We start from the raw sequence: 6,632 nt of genomic DNA, 5'->3' as shown, positions 1-6,632 counted from the left end.
TCTAAGTCAAACCATTCAAAAGTTATGGCAGGCAAAAGTTTTCAAGGGGGCGCTGTTGAGCCATCTTGCCACGCCCATTAATGCAAACCATTAAATATCAAATTTTTCGCCAGGCCTGGCTTGCGTGCAAAATTTGGTGACTTTTGGGGCATGTTTAGGGGGAAAAAAGACCCTCCTTTCGTCAGAAGAAAAAGAATAATAATAATAAAAATTCCTACAGATACAATAGGGCCTTCGCACTGTAAAGGCTGAATTAAGGTTCTGCGTCAAACCAACACAGAGCACACGCCGCAGCTGTGACGCCGTCCTGAACCCTTTCGGACTTCTCCGTCACTCCATTTGGTCGCGGTGCAGTACCCCCCGCGGCCGCTAGTTAGCGATCTTTTTCTGAATGGTTTATCCGACTTTTTCCGGTCACAGTAAATCAAAGAAATAAGGACAACTATTGTGAAAAAAAACTAAACCAAAAAAAAAAAAAAAATCACATATAAACGAAGAAAAGAGCCCTGAAAGTTCGCTACTGCTTCAAACCGGAAACCAGAAATGCGTTGCTTCCAAGCGAACCAATCACAGCCCTCTCTGTCTGCGTGTGGTCTGCGTTGCCTCGACGCGTAGTTACAATTTTCGGAAGGTGCAGGTCAGTGACGCCGCAGGTGACGGCGTGTGGTCTGCGTGGACGAAAACTACACGCCGTAGGCACGGCGTCGTTTTGACGCAGAACCATACCTCAGCCTTTAAGTGCTCGGGTCCTAATTAACGGTGAACTCATGGACTGCACGGCGACAACTCGTATTATCACTCCTCCACCACCGTGCTTGACAGTGGGTGTGAGCTGAATTGAGGTGTTTGATTTGCACTAAACATGCAACAAGCAACTCCTCTGTGGTCTGGTAGGACATTGCTCCAGAAGTCTTCAGTTTTATGAACCTCAGCCGTGGTTCCTCTTTCATTTTTGCATGCTTTCCACTTCTAAATAATCTCTCTGTCTGATGATAAATAACAAATTGTTTGAATTTGTATAACCTTTCCTTTCCCCAGTTGATGTCTTTCCCTCTTGGCATCGTGTTAAGACACAACTGAATGCTTCACAGCAAAGTGCTAAAATGACAGCCCATATGATTTTAAAAATGGTTTGTTAAATTAGTAAAAGCACATGACTATTATTATTAATCCTGATGTAAACATGAGACTGGTGAATTACATCTCCCCCTGGGATGAATTGATAAATAACTCTCATAAAAAAGGAAACCCTCCTTGAAAAACATCTGCAGCATATTTTTATCCTCTCGTAAATGTGAAGTTCGTCCATTAAGCTGTGGAAAAGCTTCAGAATTTTCCCCACTGAAAAGACTGGCTGGTGCATGGGCTTTGCTCCAGGCCAGGACAGGGCGATGTTTGGGTTGGTGAGACGCGGAGTGTGACCAGCCGTGATTTATGTGGAAATACAGGAGGAAATGGAATGAGGGGTGCAGGAGGAAACAGGATGCACGGAGTCGGAGATGGGTGCCATCAATATGCCAAACTGAAGACGTCTAAGGACAGACTCCTATTTCAGGCAGAGATGTTCACACTCTTTCACGTAATAACTAAAAACCAGCTTACCCCACGATCAGAAACGAGATGCATGTGTCTTCCTAGTTCAGGGAAGTGGATCCTCTCCTTCTGAATGCTGTCAAACCATCCAAGACCCACTAAGGCCCTGTCCTAATACTCCCACTACTCCTAGTTTTCATCCCTACCCCTAAATTTTGCGCGTTCCCGTGAGGGTAGTGGTGTCCCAATTCCTCTTTCCACCTAGGGTAGTGAAGAAAAGTAGTGTAGTGTGTATGAATCTGTCCCTACGGATCGAGTGTTTTCGGATGCTCACTAGCTGATCTAGGGACAGAAACATTTCCCAGAATGCTTTTCGTCATCATTTGCGGACTGAATCCAAAAAAAAAAACATGGTGGACATTTCTTATTTTTTAGTGAATAAAATCAATATTTTGAGTTAGTTTCTGCATAAAAATGCGTTTTGATTAAATTTCTAGCGAGAAATATATATTTTACTTTCATAATATTCACTCAGTAAATGTATATAATCACTAGTTTGCCCGTTTGGCGAAGATCACGCCAGAATAAAGGCTGATTTAGGTTCCGCGTTACACCAACGCAGAGCCTACGGCGTAGGGTACGGCGCGCGTCGCCGCGTACCCTACGCCGTAGACTCTGCGTCGATTTAACGCAGACCCATAAATCAGCTCCCGAGCCGGCAGGCAGAAATCTCGAAATTTTCGGAGCAAATTTATTAACAGGCGTAGCTACAACTGTTAGATTTCATCTATTAAACCAACATTTATTTTCCTAAATGATTTATTTCAGCCAGTGGTAATTCTCCACAGAGCTGCAGGTTTCTCCCCGGGACGACGGCGCAGGTTGACCTGGCGATCACGTCTGTACTCCGGCTGCTGCTGCTCCGGGCCGGCGGCTCTTCTCATCGCCGAAAACATCGGATCAAATTTCTTAACAGGCGTTATTTGGATAAACTGAGCCCAGGTTGGGGATCTTAACGGTTACTTTTACGCCTGAAAAAATATTAAAACTTAATAAAGTGGCATATTAACAGCGCTACAGCTGAATCTCACTTTTTCACTCTTGGCTGCTGTCTTAAATCTCTAGTTTTCACTTGTATCCCTCTGAATGAAGAAGAGGCCTGATGGTCCAAAACAACCCCCCCTCCTCCAGTCCAGTCACACTGAAGGTCTCTGTCCTCCTGCAGAGCATCACCAGCTCTTCCAGATCGATGTCCAGCTGACCTTGATTCCTGCACACCCTGAAACCCCAGACCTGCAGAGAGCGGTCCAGACCTGCAGGGCTGCAGAGAGCGGTCCAGACCTGCAGGGCTGCAGAGAGCGGTCCAGACCTGCAGGTCTGCAGAGAGCGTTCCAGACCTGTAGTGAGCGGTCCAGACCCGTGTGTGCATCCTCCCCATCCACAACTGTACCCACGTCTAGGAATTAAACTACATGTTTACATGGTGATACGCAGGTTTGCATGAAAATGCAGTTTCCATACAAAGTTACATAACACTGGCAGCAGTTTCCCAGTGTGAGTCCAGCCTGCCACTGTCAAGGAACCACTTATACGGTTCACTACTTCCTTCCAAGATGGTTAATGATGTCTTACTTGAACTAAAATAAAAACCTCTTATACAATGACTCCTCCAGCACGATTCACGTTAGTTTGCTGTGCTCCCCTGCTTTCCGTTGCCTTATGTATGTAGGTTTTGTACCAGAAATACGACTTTAACTCTGTTCTGTGAAGAAAAACGGCGACAAACAAAACTAAACCTTCCCTGCAATAACTCAAGCCTGATTTATGGTTCTGCGTTAAAACGACGCAGAGCCTACGTCGTAGCCTACGTAGAGTCTGCGTTGGTGTAACGCGGAACCATAAATCAGCCTTTATCGACAGATATACAAACACCGGCGGAGCAGCCGTAACCGTCGGCTCTTCGGAGCCAACAAAACCAACAGTTTGCAGCGTTCACTCGAATTAAAGTCTACCGCGAACCGCACCGACTTACCAGTTTCTGTTCTTGTTGAAGTAAAATATCCGTTCAAATGACAAAAGCAGAAATGTTTGGTAGGAGTTGAGCCTCGAGCCGCTGCGGCTTTTCTCCGCCTCTTCCAGAGTGTCCCTGAACGCAGCAGCTGACAGGCTGGCCACGCCCCCTTACCACGCCCCCGCAGCGACGTCCCTGATGATGTCATCACGTCGGCGCATCACGATGCCTGTTGGAAAAAAATGTTTGGGATGGGGTTTTTAAAAGACATTATAGACCAAGTAAACACAATCAACAGACATTTTTAAAATATATATATTTATTTGTTCTTGTAAATGTTGCTATATGATAGTAGAAATTAATAAAAAGAGTAACATTACATTTATAATTGTAAACAATTATGATGATCTAATTATGGACTTGGGCATGGGGGGACTGTGTGCGTGTGGGTCGGTATTTCTGTGGGTGTATTTTTTTGTATTTTTTTTGTTCATTTTCTAGTGTGGGATATTTTATTTTATTTTTTTTATTTTAATTGTATTTATTATTATTATTTATTGCTGCTTATTATCATTAATATTATTTGTAGCTGGAAGTAGGTGGTTCACACACCGGAAAGTTATATTTTGATGTAATTAATGTGTCTGTGTAATCCCATGAGGGATGCGTCATTTAAATGTCCGGACACGAAAATAGAATAATTCATTCATTCATTCATTCATTCATTCATTCATTCATTCATTCATTCATTCATTCATTCATTCACTCATTCATTCATTCATTCTCTAAACACTTAATTTAACAACTCAGGTTATAAGCTAAACGGTCCTAAGTAGCGTTTACAGTTAACAATACAACTCATCTGAAAGTTAAAAACAATTCAAAAGATATTTTCACCCATAATGAACTGTAACCTCCCTTTCACCCTTACCAAGATACCAGCTCCCTGCTGGCGCAAATCAGATGAACTATGATTGATTGGAGCATCCTCCTTCCTCCTCGACCTTTCTGCTGCCTTTGATACTGTTTCCCATGCTATCCCCCTCAAACGGCTCTCTGACCTCCTTGGCATCACCGGCTCAGCACTGTCATGGTTCCACTCTTACCTCTCTAACAGAACCCAGTTCGTCACCTTTCATGGCTCCTCCTCCCCCAGGGAGTCCCTCAAGGCTCTGTGCTTGGCCCCACCCTCTTTACCACCTACCTGCTCCCCCTCGGCCAGATCATTCGCCACCATGGTCTCAACTTCCACTGCTATGCTGATGATACGCAGCTGTGAAGTCACGACACGAAATTTAAGATACGATAAAATAAGATAATCCTTTAATAGTCCCACAGAGGGGAAATTTGCAGTTTACAGCAGCAAAGGGGATAGTGCAAAACAAGACGCATCAATAGAAATAGTAATAAAACAGTAATAATATCAGAGTATGACACACTATAAACAGTAAACTGGTATATACAATAATAATAATACTAAGAAAAATAAATAAGAAGAAATACGTGTATATAAAAAATAACCGACGGATATTTACAGATGGATATTTACATAATTGCACGTTGCAGTGAATGATATTGCACATAGCCGACCCGTTCGATGATTTTGTGCAGCCTCCTTCTGTCTGCAGCTGTGATGTTGCTGCCCCAGCAGACCACTCCATAAAAAATGGCTGATGCCACCGCAGTGTCATAAAATGTTTTCAGGAGTTTCTCCTGCACACCAAAGGCCCTCAGTCTCCTGAGCAGAGTCTCCTCTGGCTTTTTTGTGGAGTGCAGAGGAATTAGTAGTCCAGTCCAGTTTATTGTTGAGGTGAACACCCAGGTACTTATAAGATGTCACCATCTCAATGTCCGTTCCCTGGATGTTCACCGGTGTCGGGGGGGATTTATTACACCTGCGGAAATCCACCACCAGTTCTTTGGTTTTCCCCGCGTTGATCTGGAGGTGGTTCTGCAGGCACCAGTCCACAAAGTCCTGGGACAGTTCTCTGTACTCGCTATCATCTTCATCAGTGATGAGGCCGACGATAGCAGAGTCATCAGAGAACTTTTGTAGGTGACAGGTTGGTGAGTTGTAGGAGAAGTCAGCAGTGTAGAGAGTGAAGAGGAACGGCGCCAGGACCGTTCCCTTTCACCCTATTTGATACACACTGATACACAATCGGTACACACCTGTATCATATCGCAACTTAAAGAAAAGTCTCTTGGCGCCATGGCCGAAACCGAACAGGAAGTTGGCCATTTTGAATTAATCGTGTAATTTTGGCGCAATTTATGCCATTTTCACGTGTCGTACTTTAACGAACTCCTCCTAGCAGGATCGTCCGTTCGACATAAAACTCGGTCAGGAGACACAAAAAACGTTAACCATGTTAAAAAAAAGTTATCAAAATCGTGAGTTTTCGTGAAATGGCGTGGCCGTGGCCACTTCAACGTTAAACAGGAAGTGATACTAGTAGCTGATTGGTGCAATTGGTGCAAATTAGCCCCGCCCCTTCTTCTGATTGGTCGATATTTGATAGTCCCTACTCTCTGCCATAACTTTTGAATGGCTTGACAGAGAGTCGTGGGTGGTGTCATCGGACTCGGTTTTGAGTACTTGAACATAATTGGTGCAAATTGCACGCGCAAGGGCCCGTTCATCGCTGAAAAAAAATTAATGCATTGGTCTGTCTTTTAATTAATTATTTGAATTTTATTTTCATTAAGCTAAAGGATAGTGATCAAACAAAGCAACTTTTTATACATGGCTATTACTAAAAAAAAAAGACAATTTCATCCCCCATATTTGAACTAAATGGAAAATGATGGCAAATGCAAAGAAATTTGCATATATATATTCTACTTATATTCTACTTAAGTAAAAAAAAAATCATTTTATAAGACACTATATCTTCACTGTTCATACTTTTATTTTGATATATAATGACCGTAATTTTACTATGCAACTACAACCAAAATCTCATTATGCTGGAACGTTATGTAAAGTGTGTATTTTATTGAAAGCAGCACATACAAAACATGTTAAATGTTTAAAATAAATAAAAAAGGATGACTGTAAGAAGAAAACAAGGCCAATTTTGAATTT

Source organism: Cololabis saira, chromosome 24, assembly GCF_033807715.1.
Source record: "Cololabis saira isolate AMF1-May2022 chromosome 24, fColSai1.1, whole genome shotgun sequence".
In the NCBI taxonomy this organism is placed as follows: domain Eukaryota; kingdom Metazoa; phylum Chordata; class Actinopteri; order Beloniformes; family Belonidae; genus Cololabis; species Cololabis saira.
The sequence above is the reverse complement of the archived record's forward strand: the minus strand, read 5'-3'. Positions refer to the sequence as shown.